Below are 15,847 nucleotides of genomic sequence, written 5' to 3' on the forward strand. Positions count from 1 at the left end.
CAGTTGTATTGTAAACACACAGGAGCAGCATGGCATTATTCAATCTTCAGTTCTCCATTTCAAATCATTCAGTGAAGAGCAGACTGCTCTGTATTATATTCACCCACACCTTGCATCGAATGGGGATTCACGACACAATCACTGATGCAAAGAAAGCCAGTCACTGGTGCCTGAAATTTACAAGCAGTTCCAACTGCTCCCTGATTAATCTCAGTGATTTGGAAGCAACTATAACCTGGATTGAACCAGTTCATACCACTTCCCCACTGACCGTTCTTTCAGAGAGACTTCAAAGAGAGAGACTTGGTTGGCAGCGAAGTATCAGCCATGCTTGAGACCATAACCTGTGAGATAAGCCGTGGGAGATCTCCCCTTATAAATATATATGTATAAATCTCAAGCTTCGCAATTAGCCACACTTGAATTCTATTGGCCCGGAAATTGTGCTCAGCGGCGAATTAACCTCGCCCACCGCATTAGTTATTAACTCGCCCACAAACTATTCGCACCAACTGGGCACCAACTTGCTTCAGTGCTGAGTTGCAAAAAGTGCAGCGATTTTTCCCGGGCTTCTGTCAGCTGGAAGAGCAGAGAAAGGATCACTCTCTCCCCTCAACCAATCAGCTTGAAGCATCCTTGACAAGCTGCACAATCAGAATCAGGAAGTGAAATCTACAACAATGAATTCAAACAAATCAGAACCAGGAAGTGAAATCTACAAGTGAATTCAAATAATTCAGAATCAGGAAGTGAAATCTACAACAATGAATTCAAACAAATCAGAACCAGGAAGTGAAATCTACAAGTGAATTCAAATAATTCAGAACCAGGAAGTGAAATCTGCAACAGTGAATTCAGTAAGTCAGAACCAGGAAGTGTTACATCGAAACAACAGCACAGAAACAGGCCGTTCGGCCCAACTGGTCTATGCTTCCTCCCTCCCTATTTTATCTAACCCTATCAGGATACCCTTCTATTCCTTTCTACCTCATGTACTTATCTAGCTTCCCCTTAAATGAATCGATGATTTGCCTCAACTACTCCTTGTGGTTGCAAATTCCACATTCTGACCACTCTTCAGATAAAGAAGTTTCTCCTAAATTCACTGTCAGATTTATTAGGGACTATTTTATATCAATGACATCCAGGTTTGGACTCCCTCACAAGTGGAAACATTTTTTCTACGTCTATCCTATCATTATCTTGAAGGTCTCTATCAGGTCACCCCTCAGCCTTCTCTTTTCTAGAGAAAAAAGAGCCCCAGTCTGTTCAGCCTTTCCTGATAAGAATATCCTCTCAGTTCTGGTATCATCCTTGTGAATCTTTTTTGCATCCTCTCCAATGCCTCTGCATCCTTTCTATTAATATGGAGACCAGAACTGTGCACAATACTCCAAGTGTGGTCGAACCAAGGTTCTGGACAAGTTCAACATAATTTCTGTGCTTTTCAATTCTGTCCCTCGAGAAATGAACCCCAGTGCTTGATTTGCCTTCTTTATGGTTTTATTCACCTGTGTCAGAATAAGTCAGAACCAGACAGTGAAACCTACAACAGTAAATTCAAATGTAAAATCAGTTCAAGAAAGCAAAATAAAGAGAGGGTAAGATTAAATGACAGAGATAGAAGAGGCAGAAAGAAAAAGTTTAAAAATTTAAATTTCAAATTAATTCTTTTTAAAATGTCCAACAACAATTAATATGAGATCAGGATGGACACGGGGAGAATGCCCCCTCTCCCACCCTCCAGTGTTCAAATCGACATTCGCCATTTCAGCTCATATATGAAGCTGGCTTAATTTGGATCTGTGGAAACGTTCACCCAACACGAGTTGCTACCTTCGGGAGAAGGGATGAGTGAGATTATAAAACCAGTTTTAAATATACAGAAACACTACAATCACTGACCTGATCCATCCTTTGACAAGCTGCGCACTGGTTACCCTGTGACCTTGATTCATCAGTCACAATTCTCAGGGATGCAAATTCAGCACAAACTGAAGAGAACCAGAGCTGAGCTTTCAGCTTCATTATTTCCATTAGGGACAGGCACTGAGGGTTGGTTTTACAAACTGAGAGCTCACCTCACTTTATTCAAGCACTGAAGCAGAACAAGGCAACAAAATCCACCTGACCAACACAAAATCAGATATAATCAGTGAATTCAGAACAAAATGAGTTCTGTCTTTTCCATTTACACTGAAACAAAATTCCGTCCTTTTTTGTCTGAGTTACACATAAACTTCAAGAATTTCCTGAAGAGAGATTGAGGCAAGAGCTTCCCACACAGCCATGATTCCAGTTTGTAATTGGTGTTGATGCTCAGCCAACTATGATGCAGGGTGAGAAACCACATCGGTCCTAATGTCGTCAGCCACAATGATGGGTCCATCCATGAAACAGGAAGGAGAGAACAGCCCAGACTGGAAGGCAAGGAAAAGCTCACTCTGATGGAAGTTGGTCTCCTCTCTCTCTGAGGGCTGATTGAAGAGGTGATGGGGCGATGCCACAAATCCAGAAATAAACTTGGGAGTCTGACTGAATCAAATGAAAAAGTAGAACTGTTTACACTTTGTACTTTAACAGGAGAATTGCTGGATGAACTGCTGGAGCTTCAGTCCATTTTCAGGTTGTCGACAAGTTTCACTCAGTTCCAGCAAAGGTCCTGTCAATCCAAGCTTCTCTTTGAAAACCTACAAGAGAAAGGAAACCATTTGAGTTACTGCTTCCTCCACCTTTATTCACATATATCACTGCTCTATAACATGTCAGAAAAAAGTTCAGAAAATCCCACTAAAAAAGAGGCAACTACAGCGTGAAACACTATACTTACACCTGAATAAGTGAAGTTGGAAGTTTCCGTCCAACTATTTATCAGTGATGCCGCGTCCCAGAAAAATTAAATCCGTCTTTCCAAGGCATAGTATCTTAGTATAATACAACACAGGAGGCTGCCATTCAGCCCACCATGCCTGTGCCGGCTCTTTGGTTGGGCTATCTAATTAGTCCCACTCCCCTGCTCTTTCCCCATTGCCCTGTAAATTATTTCCCTTCAAGTATTTATCCAATTCCCTTTTGAAAGTTACGACTGAATCTGCTTCCACCGTCTTTTCAAGCAGTGCATTCCAGATTATAACAACTCACTGCATTAAAAAAATTCTTCTCATCTCCCTGGTTCTTTGCCAATTACCTTAAATCTTTTTCCTCTGGTTACCGACCCTTCTGCCACGGGAAACAGTTTCCCCTTACTACCTCGAACAAAACCTTCATTATTCTGAACACCTTTATTAAATCTTAACCTTCTCTGCTCCAAGGAGAACAACCCCAGCTCCTCCAGTCTGTCCACATAACTGAAGTCCCTCATCCCTGGTACCATTCCAGTAAATCTCTTCTGCACCCTCTATAAGGCCTTCACATCCATCCCAAAGTGTGGTGCACAGAATTGAACACAATACTCCAGCTGAGGCCTAACCAGTGTTTTATGAAGGTTTAGCACGGCTTCCTTGTTTTTGTATTCTGTGCCTCCATGAATAAAGCCCAGGATCCCATATGTTTTTTTTTGAACAACCTTCTCAACTTGTCCTGCCACCTTCAAAGATTTGTGTACGTACAACCCCAGGTCTCTCCGTTCCTGCACCCCCTTTAAAATTGTACCATTTAGTTTATATTGCCTCTCCTCATTCTTCCTACCAAAATGAATCACTTCACACTTTTCTGTATTAAATTTCATCCGCCATGTTCCTGCCCATTTCACCAGTCTGTCTCCTCCTGAAGTCTGTTACTATCCTCCTCATTGTTGACTTCATTTCCGAGTTTTGTGTCATCTGCAAACTTTGAAATTATATCCTGTATACCAAAGTCCAGGTTATTAATATATATCAAAAGAGCAATGGTCCTAATACCGACCCCGGTGCTGACTTTCATTTATTAGCCCACACTTTTCCAAGTGCCAATTAATTTTTTCCAGGTTATTGTCTCTAAGTTTCCCCACCACCAACGTTGGGCTGACTGACCTGTAATTACTGGGTTTATCCCTCTCCCCTTTGATGCACATTTGCAATCAAGTGCTTAAGTCATTGACACTTTGTGATTTCTTTGACTTTATGTGACCATTTTGTGCAATAGATTGTCATCTTTGCCATATCTTTTCAGGTCAGATACATTTTACAGCAATTTTATGTACTTTGTGGAACTCTGTTGATTATTCTTGGTATCACAGTCCAGGCCTTCTGTGGCCGGGACAAGATTGTGTGCAGAGCTGAACCTTTTCCCGTCAATTCATCCTTTTGTTAGGAACAATTCAGTTTCTGAAAAGCAGTGCTTGTGTTTTACCCTCACAAGGGGACAGTGGCACATCCGTCAGCAGAGGCTAAATGCCCCATTACCACAAACTAAAGTGGTGAATCTGTAAAAACATATTGATTCCTGGGATGAGAGGGTTGTCCTGTGAGGAGAGATTGAGCAGAATGGGTCTGCACTCTCTGGAGTTTAGACGAGTGAGAGGTGATCTCGTTGAAACATATAAGATTTGAAGAGTGCTTGATGCTGAGAGGATGTTTCCCCTGGCTGGAGAGTCTCGAACTCGGGGACATAGGACAAGGGGTCAGCCATTTCGGACTGAGATGAGGAGGAATTTCTTCACTCAGAGGGTCGTGAATATTTGGAATTCTCTGCCCCAGAGGGCTGCAGTTACTCAGTAGATTTTTGGACTCTCAGGGAATCAAGGGATATGGGGATCGAGCTGGAAAGCGGAGTTGAGGTCGAAGATTACCCATGATCTTAATGAATGGCGGAACAGACTTGAGAGGCCGTATGGCCTGTTCCTCCTCCCATTTCTTATGTTGTCAGTTGGACTGTCAGCCTCCCGGGCTCTGAGTGGACTGTCCAGAAATGTTTGAAATATGAATCTCAAACTAAAACATCAGTTTTGAAAATAAAAAAAAGTGAATGCACTTTTTTTGATTCGGGCTCTGTGATGTGTTTTTGGACATCTTTCCACACTAAAGGCACGATATAGATGCAAGTTATTGGTGTTAAGGGTTGCCAACCCTGGGTGGACGTATTCAGGGGGGTTTTACCACATGACCTCTAACCACCCGCCCAGATCCATCTCCAATTTTTTTTATAGCTAATAAACGAGAGTGTTCAAAGAAAATGAAAAAACAAACATTTTTTCGATTGGCCCGATTATTATGATTATTATTTCTCCTAGGTTTTGCTCGCAGCAGCATCCGGGAGATGGAGACTCCAGGACAATCCTGGAGGGTTGGCAACCCCGACTGAGAAGTTATTGGGGTTTAAAACTGATCTTCAACAACTGCAGAGAAAAGACGAGAATCAGTTCCCGCTCCCCTCACCCCCCGGGCCCGGCTCATGTCCCCCCTCCCCCCCGGGCCCGGCTCATGTCCCCCCTCCCCCCCGGGCCCGGCTCATGTCGGCCCCTCACCCCCGGGCCCGGCTCATGTCGGCCCCTCACCCCCGGGCCCGGCTCATGTCGGCCCCTCACCCCCGGGCCCGGCTCATGTCCCCCCTCACCCCCGGGCCCGGCTCATGTCGGCCCCTCACCCCCGGGCCCGGCTCATGTCCCCCCTCCCCCCCGGGCCCGGCTCATGTCCCCCCTCCCCCCCGGGCCCGGCTCATGTCGGCCCCTCACCCCCGGGCCCGGCTCATGTCGGCCCCTCACCCCCGGGCCCGGCTCATGTCCCCCCTCACCCCCGGGCCCGGCTCATGTCGGCCCCTCACCCCCGGGCCCGGCTCATGTCGGCCCCTCACCCCCGGGCCCGGCTCATGTCGGCCCCTCACCCTCGGGCCCGGCTCATGTCGGCCCCTCACCCCCGGGCCCGGCTCATGTCGGCCCCTCACCCCCGGGCCCGGCTCATGTCGGCCCCTCCCCCCCGGGCCCGGCTCATGTCGGCCCCTCACCCCCGGGCCCGGCTCATGTCGGCCCCTCCCCCCCGGGCCCGGCTCATGTCCCCCCTCCCCCCCGGGCCCGGCTCATGTCGGCCCCTCCCCCCCGGGCCCGGCTCATGTCGGCCCCTCACCCCCGGGCCTGGCTCATGTCCCCCCTCCCCCCCGGGCCCGGCTCATGTCCCCCCTCCCCCCCGGGCCCGGCTCATGTCCCCCCTCCCCCCCGGGCCCGGCTCATGTCCCCCCTCCCCCCCGGGCCCGGCTCATGTCCCCCCTCCCCCCCGGGCCCGGCTCATGTCGGCCCCTCCCCCCGGGCCCGGCTCATGTCGGCCCCTCCCCCCCAGGCCCGGCTCATGTCGGCCCCTCCCCCCCGGGCCCGGCTCATGTCGGCCCCTCCCCCCGGGGCCCGGCTCATGTCGGCCCCTCACCCCCGGGCCCGGCTCATGTCCCCCCTCCCCCCCGGGCCCGGCTCATGTCCCCCCTCCCCCCCGGGCCCGGCTCATGTCGGCCCCTCCCCCCCGGGCCCGGCTCATGTCGGCCCCTCCCCCCCGGGCCCGGCTCATGTCGGCCCCTCCCCCCCGGGCCCGGCTCATGTCGGCCCCTCCCCCCCGGGCCCGGCTCATGTCGGCCCCTCCCCCCCGGGCCCGGCTCATGTCGGCCCCTCACCCCCGGGCCCGGCTCATGTCGGCCCCTCACCCCACTTTAACCCACTCCAACCGCTGACCATTGTGGGAATGATTCACAACCGACACCAGAGTGACAGGGCACCGGGGACCGACTCCGAGCTCCAGTCCCCGCCGCCGCCGCCATCCCACCTCGGCCCCTCCGGCCCGCAACCTCCGCGCTTGGAGACCGCACTGCACACGCACCAATCCCCCCCCAACCTTCCCGCGCCCTCTGCCTCGTGGGTCAAGTTGTGGGTGGGGGGAGAGGAGGAGGAGGAGGGGAGAGGAGGTGGGGGGGGAGAGGAGGTGGGGGGAGGGGAGGAGGTGGGGGGAGGGGAGGGGGGGAGGGGAGGAGGAGGTGGGGGGGGAGGAGGAGGAGGAGGTGGGGGGGGAGGGGAAGAGGAGGAGGTGGAGGGGAGGAGGTGGCGGGGAAAGGAGGAGGAGGAGGTGGGGGGGAGGGGAAGAGGGAGGAGGAGGAGGGAGAGGGGAAGGAGGACGAGGAGGTGGAGGAGGAGGAGGGGAGGGAGAGGTGGAGGGTGGGGGAGAGAGGAGAGGTGGGGGGAGAGGAGGAGGAGGGGGGGAGAGGAGGGAGGAGGGGGGAAGGAGGAGAAGGTGGAGGGGGAAGAGGAGGAGGAGGGGGGGAAGAGGAGGAGGAGGAGGAGGAGGAAAGGAGGAGGAGGAGGTGGGGGAGGAGGAGGAGGAGGAGGAGGAGGGGGGAAAGAGGAGAAGGTAGCGGGGAAAGGAGGAGGTGGGGAAGTGGAGGAGGAGGAGGAGGGGAGTGGGGGGGGAGGAGGAGGAGGAGGAGGAGGAGGGGGGGAACGAGGAGAAGGTAGCGGGGAAAGGAGGAGGTGGGGGAGGAAGGAGAGGAGGTGGGGGGAGGGTGAGGAGGTGGGGGGGGGCGAGGGGGAGAGGGAGAGGAGGGGGGGGAGAGGGAGAGGAGGTGGGGGGGAGAGAGGAGGAGGAGGAGGTGCAGGGGAGGGAGGAGAGGAGTGGGTCAATTGTCCCTTTACGATTTCTCCCTTTACGATTTCTCCCTGAGCCTTTGCAAGGTTGGGTTTGGCACTGGAAGTTTCTTTTAAAAGTGTGTGTTCTCCATCAGAGCTAAAACCTCTGGACACAGTTGAGGAGTGTCACCGCACTCCTTCCTGCAGGCTCGCCCGTGGGGACGCTCGCTCTGCCTTGTCCACACCAGGGCCGGCCCTGGAGAAGGAGCACGCGGTCCCCCACCAGTACACTCGAGGCCTTCCCGTGACCGGTGGGGACTGGAGGGCATGGTGGATAGTGCAAACAATATTCAATTTTATAAATTTCCTTTGTTTTGCGGTTTAGTTTTCTATTAGTTGTGCCCCTTCAAAAAGGGAGCACTTGTGTTAGGTTTATCGTTGATGACACGGGGGCATATAGTTCAATTAAGAAAAGGCCGACTCATTACACAACAAAGTCAGAGTCTGATGAGAGGTTGTCACTGGTAAATTTGGTTAAAAATCAGAGTCTTGAGAACGTAATGCCACAAAGTCAGAAATTATGGTTTCTTAAAACATACCGTTATGTTGCTGCACCTCAAATGTCAAAATCTATGTCAATGTCCAAGTCCATTGAGCAAACTCCTGGTGCTCACCGCTTGATATTTCCCAACAGATTGTTTTTTGGAATGTTTCATTGACATCACATCAAGCAGCAGAAATGCATGAAAAACAATGATGCCATTACAAGCAAGGGCAATCCCACAGAGGTGGACAACAAAGGAGAGGTGTTGGAGGAAAATGGTGTGGTTGGCCATGTCAATGGCTGCAGAGAGGACAAGGAGAGATAATGCACCATGGTCATCGCCACAGAGAATGTTCATAACTTTGATCAGGAGCGATTTAGTGTTGTGGGAGCTTTGGAAGCACGAGTTTAGGATTCTAACAAGAAGCTGGAGGAGAGGGGGACATGGATCAGGGAGAGGACAATATGTTCAACACTGACTGCCCAGTGACACCGGCGCACCACACACCCACTGTCCAGTGACACCTGTACATCACACATCAACTGCCCAGTGACGCCTGTATATCAATCACCTGCTGTCCAGTGACACCTGTACATCGCACACCTACTGTCCAGTGACACCTGTACATCAATCACCGACTGTCCAGTGACACCAGTACATCACACACCGACTGTCCAGTGACACTAGTACATCACACACCGACTGTCCAGTGACACCAGTACATCACACACCTACTGTCCAGTGACACCTGTACATCACACACCTACTGTCCAGTGACACCTGTACATCACACACCTACTGTCCAGTGACACCTGTACATCACACACCGACTGTCCAGTGACACCTGTACATCACACACCTACCGTCCAGTGACACCGGTACATCACACACCTACTGTCCAGTGACACCTGTACATCACACACCTACTGTCCAGTGACACCTGTACATCACACACCTACTGTCCAGTGACACCTGTACATCAATCACCGACTGTCCAGTGACACCAGTACATCACACACCGACTGTCCAGTGACACTAGTACATCACACACCTACCGTCCAGTGACACCGGTACATCACACACCTACTGTCCAGTGACACCTGTACATCACACACCTACTGTCCAGTGACACTAGTACATCACACACCTACTGTCCAGTGACACCAGTACATCGCACACCTACTGTCCAGTGACACCGGTACATCACACACCTACTGTCCAGTGACACCAGTACATCACACACCTGCTGTCCAGTGACACCGGTACATCACACACCTACTGTCCAGTGACACTAGTACATCACACACCTACTGTCCAGTGACACCTGTACATCACACACCTACTGTCCAGTGACACCTGTACATCAATCACCGACTGTCCAGTGACACCAGTACATCACACACCGACTGTCCAGTGACACTAGTACATCACACACCTACCGTCCAGTGACACCGGTACATCACACACCTACTGTCCAGTGACACCTGTACATCACACACCTACTGTCCAGTGACACTAGTACATCACACACCTACTGTCCAGTGACACCAGTACATCGCACACCTACTGTCCAGTGACACCGGTACATCACACACCTACTGTCCAGTGACACCAGTACATCACACACCGACTGTCCAGTGACACTAGTACATCACACACCGACTGTCCAGTGACACCAGTACATCACACACCTACTGTCCAGTGACACCTGTACATCACACACCTACTGTCCAGTGACACCTGTACATCACACACCTACTGTCCAGTGACACCTGTACATCACACACCGACTGTCCAGTGACACCTGTACATCACACACCTACCGTCCAGTGACACCGGTACATCACACACCTACTGTCCAGTGACACCTGTACATCACACACCTACTGTCCAGTGACACCTGTACATCACACACCTACTGTCCAGTGACACCTGTACATCAATCACCGACTGTCCAGTGACACCAGTACATCACACACCGACTGTCCAGTGACACTAGTACATCACACACCTACCGTCCAGTGACACCGGTACATCACACACCTACTGTCCAGTGACACCTGTACATCACACACCTACTGTCCAGTGACACTAGTACATCACACACCTACTGTCCAGTGACACCAGTACATCGCACACCTACTGTCCAGTGACACCGGTACATCACACACCTACTGTCCAGTGACACCAGTACATCACACACCTACTGTCCAGTGACACCGGTACATCACACACCTACTGTCCAGTGACACTAGTACATCACACACCTACTGTCCAGTGACACCTGTACATCACACACCTACTGTCCAGTGACACCTGTACATCAATCACCGACTGTCCAGTGACACCAGTACATCACACACCGACTGTCCAGTGACACTAGTACATCACACACCTACCGTCCAGTGACACCGGTACATCACACACCTACTGTCCAGTGACACCTGTACATCACACACCTACTGTCCAGTGACACTAGTACATCACACACCTACTGTCCAGTGACACCAGTACATCGCACACCTACTGTCCAGTGACACCGGTACATCACACACCTACTGTCCAGTGACACCAGTACATCACACACCTACTGTCCAGTGACACCGGTACATCACACACCTACTGTCCAGTGACACCGGTACATCACACACCTACTGTCCAGTGACACTAGTACATCACACACCTACTGTCCAGTGACACCAGTACATCACACACCTACTGTCCAGTGACACCGGGACATCACACACCTACTGTCCAGTGACACTAGTACATCACACACCTACTGTCCAGTGACACCGGTACATCACACACCTACTGTCCAGTGACACCGGTACATCGCACACCTACTGTCCATTGACACTAGTACATCGCACACCTACTGTCCAGTGACACCGGTACATCGCACACCTACTGTCCAGTGACACTAGTACATCACACACCTACTGTCCAGTGACACCGGGACATCACACACCTACTGTCCAGTGACACTAGTACATCACACACCTACTGTCCAGTGACACCAGTACATCACACACCTACTGTCCAGTGACACTAGTACATCACACACCTACTGTCCAGTGACACCGATACATCACACACCTACTGTCCAGTGACACTAGTACATCACACACCTACTGTCCAGTGACACCAGTACATCACACACCTACTGTCCAGTGACACCGGGACATCGCACACCTACTGTCCATTGACACCTGTACATCACACACCTACTGTCCAGTGACACCTGTACATCACACACCTACTGTCCATTGACACCAGTACATCACACACCTACTGTCCAGTGACACCTGTACATCACACACCTACTGTCCATTGACACCAGTACATCACACACCTACTGTCCAGTGACACCTGTACATCACACACCTACTGTCCATTGACACCAGTACATCACACACCTACTGTCCAGTGACACCTGTACATCACACACCTACTGTCCAGTGACACCAGTACATCACACACCTACTGTCCAAATACACCGGTACATCACACACCTACTGTCCAGTGACACTAGTACATCACACACCTACTGTCCAGTGACACCGGGACATCGCACACCTACTGTCCAGTGACACCAGTACATCACACACCTACTGTCCAGTGACACCGGTACATCACACACCTACTGTCCAGTGACACTAGTACATCACACACCTACTGTCCAGTGACACCAGTACATCACACACCTACTGTCCAGTGACACTAGTACATCACACACCTACTGTCCAGTGACACCAGTACATCACACACCTACTGTCCATTGACACTAGTACATCGCACACCTACTGTCCAGTGACACCGGGACATCACACACCTACTGTCCAGTGACACTAGTACATCACACACCTACTGTCCAGTGACACCAGTACATCACACACCTACTGTCCAGTGACACTAGTACATCACACACCTACTGTCCAGTGACACCAGTACATCACACACCTACTGTCCATTGACACTAGTACATCGCACACCTACTGTCCAGTGACACCGGGACATCACACACCTACTGTCCAGTGACACTAGTACATCACACACCTACTGTCCAGTGACACCAGTACATCACACACCTACTGTCCAGTGACAATAGTACATCACACACCTACTGTCCAGTGACACCAGTACATCACACACCTACTGTCCAGTGACACTAGTACATCACACACGGACTGTCCAGTGACACCGGGACATCACACACCTACTGTCCAGTGACACTAGTACATCACACACCTACTGTCCAAATACACCGGTACATCACACACCTACTGTCCAGTGACACCGGGACATCGCACACCTACTGTCCAGTGACACCAGTACATCACACACCTACTGTCCAGTGACACCGGTGCATCACACACCTACTGTCCAGTGACACTAGTACATCACACACCTACTGTCCAGTGACACCAGTACATCACACACCTACTGTCCAGTGACACTAGTACATCACACACCTACTGTCCAGTGACACCAGTACATCACACACCTACTGTCCATTGACACTAGTACATCGCACACCTACTGTCCAGTGACACTAGTACATCACACACCTACTGTCCAGTGACACCAGTACATCACACACCTACTGTCCAGTGACACTAGTACATCACACACCGACTGTCCAGTGACACCGGGACATCACACACCTACTGTCCAGTGACACTAGTACATCACACACCTACTGTCCAAATACACCGGTACATCACACACCTACTGTCCAGTGACACCGGGACATCGCACACCTACTGTCCAGTGACACCAGTACATCACACACCTACTGTCCAGTGACACCGGGACATCACACACCTACTGTCCATTGACACTAGTACATCGCACACCTACTGTCCAGTGACACCGGGACATCACACACCTACTGTCCAGTGACACCGGTACATCGCACAACTACTGTCCAGTGACACTAGTACATCACACACCTACTGTCCAGTGACACCGGGACATCGCACACCTACTGTCCAGTGACACCGGGACATCGCACACCTACTGTCCAGTGACACCTGTACATCACACACCAAATGTCCAGTGACACCTGTACATCACACACCTACTGTCCAGTGACACTAGTACATCACACACCTACTGTCCAGTGACACTAGTACATCACACACCTACTGTCCAGTGACACCGGGACATCGCACACCTACTGTCCAGTGACACCTGTACATCACACACCAAATGTCCAGTGACACCTGTACATCACACACCTACTGTCCAGTGACACTAGTACATCACACACCTACTGTCCAGTGACACTAGTACATCACACACCGACTGTCCAGTGACACTAGTACATCACACACCTACTGTCCAGTAACACTAGTACATCACACACCTACTGTCCAGTGACACTAGTACATCACACACCTACTGTCCAGTGACACTAGTACATCACACACCTACTGTCCAGTGACACTAGTACATCACACACCTACTGTCCAGTGACACCAGTACATCACACACCAACTGTCCAGTGACACCTGTACATCACACACCTACTGTCCAGTGACACTAGTACATCACACACCTACTGTCCAGTGACACTAGTACATCACACACCTACTGTCCAGTGACATCAGTACATCACACACCGACTGTCCAGTGACACCAGTACATCACACACCTACTGTCCAGTGACACTAGTACATCACACACCTACTGTCCAGTGACACTAGTACATCACACACCTACTGTCCAGTGACACCGGTACATCACACACCTACTGTCCAGTGACACTAGTACATCACACACCTACTGTCCAGTGACACCAGTACATCACACACCTACTGTCCAGTGACACTAGTACATCACACACCTACTGTCCAGTGACACCAGTACATCACACACCGACTGTCCAGTGACACCGGTACATCACACACCTACTGTCCAGTGACACTAGTACATCACACACCTACTGTCCAGTGACACCAGTACATCGCACACCTACTGTCCAGTGACACCGGTACATCACACACCTACTGTCCAGTGACACCAGTACATCACACACCGACTGTCCAGTGACACCGGTACATCACACACCTACTGTCCAGTGACACTAGTACATCACACACCTACTGTCCAGTGACACCAGTACATCACACACCTACTGTCCAGTGACACCGGGACATCACACACCTACTGTCCAGTGACACCGGTACATCACACACCTACTGTCCAGTGACACCGGTACATCGCACACCTACTGTCCATTGACACTAGTACATCGCACACCTACTGTCCAGTGACACCGGTACATCGCACACCTACTGTCCAGTGACACTAGTACATCACACACCTACTGTCCAGTGACACCGGGACATCACACACCTACTGTCCAGTGACACTAGTACATCACACACCTACTGTCCAGTGACACCAGTACATCACACACCTACTGTCCAGTGACACTAGTACATCACACACCTACTGTCCAGTGACACCGGTACATCACACACCTACTGTCCAGTGACACTAGTACATCACACACCTACTGTCCAGTGACACCAGTACATCACACACCTACTGTCCAGTGACACCGGGACATCGCACACCTACTGTCCAGTGATACCTGTACATCACACACCTACTGTCCATTGACACCAGTGCATCACACACCTACTGTCCAGTGACACCTGTACATCACACACCTACTGTCCATTGACACCAGTACATCACACACCTACTGTCCAGTGACACCTGTACATCACACACCTACTGTCCAGTGACACCAGTACATCACACACCTACTGTCCAAATACACCGGTACATCACACACCTACTGTCCAGTGACACCGGGACATCGCACACCTACTGTCCAGTGACACCAGTACATCACACACCTACTGTCCAGTGACACCGGTACATCACACACCTACTGTCCAGTGACACTAGTACATCACACACCTACTGTCCAGTGACACCAGTACATCACACACCTACTGTCCAGTGACACTAGTACATCACACACCTACTGTCCAGTGACACCAGTACATCACACACCTACTGTCCATTGACACTAGTACATCGCACACCTACTGTCCAGTGACACCGGGACATCACACACCTACTGTCCAGTGACACTAGTACATCACACACCTACTGTCCAGTGACACCAGTACATCACACACCTACTGTCCAGTGACACTAGTACATCACACACCTACTGTCCAGTGACACCAGTACATCACACACCTACTGTCCATTGACACTAGTACATCGCACACCTACTGTCCAGTGACACCGGGACATCACACACCTACTGTCCAGTGACACTAGTACATCACACACCTACTGTCCAGTGACACCAGTACATCACACACCTACTGTCCAGTGACACTAGTACATCACACACCTACTGTCCAGTGACACCAGTACATCACACACCTACTGTCCAGTGACACTAGTACATCACACACCGACTGTCCAGTGACACCAGGACATCACACACCTACTGTCCAGTGACACTAGTACATCACACACCTACTGTCCAAATACACCGGTACATCACACACCTACTGTCCAGTGACACCGGGACATCGCACACCTACTGTCCAGTGACACCAGTACATCACACACCTACTGTCCAGTGACACCGGTACATCACACACCTACTGTCCAGTGACACTAGTACATCACACACCTACTGTCCAGTGACACCAGTACATCACACACCTACTGTCCAGTGACACTAGTACATCACACACCTACTGTCCAGTAACACCAGTACATCACACACCTACTGTCCATTGACACT

This window comes from Heptranchias perlo, chromosome 20, assembly GCF_035084215.1.
Source record: "Heptranchias perlo isolate sHepPer1 chromosome 20, sHepPer1.hap1, whole genome shotgun sequence".
NCBI lineage: Eukaryota > Metazoa > Chordata > Chondrichthyes > Hexanchiformes > Hexanchidae > Heptranchias > Heptranchias perlo.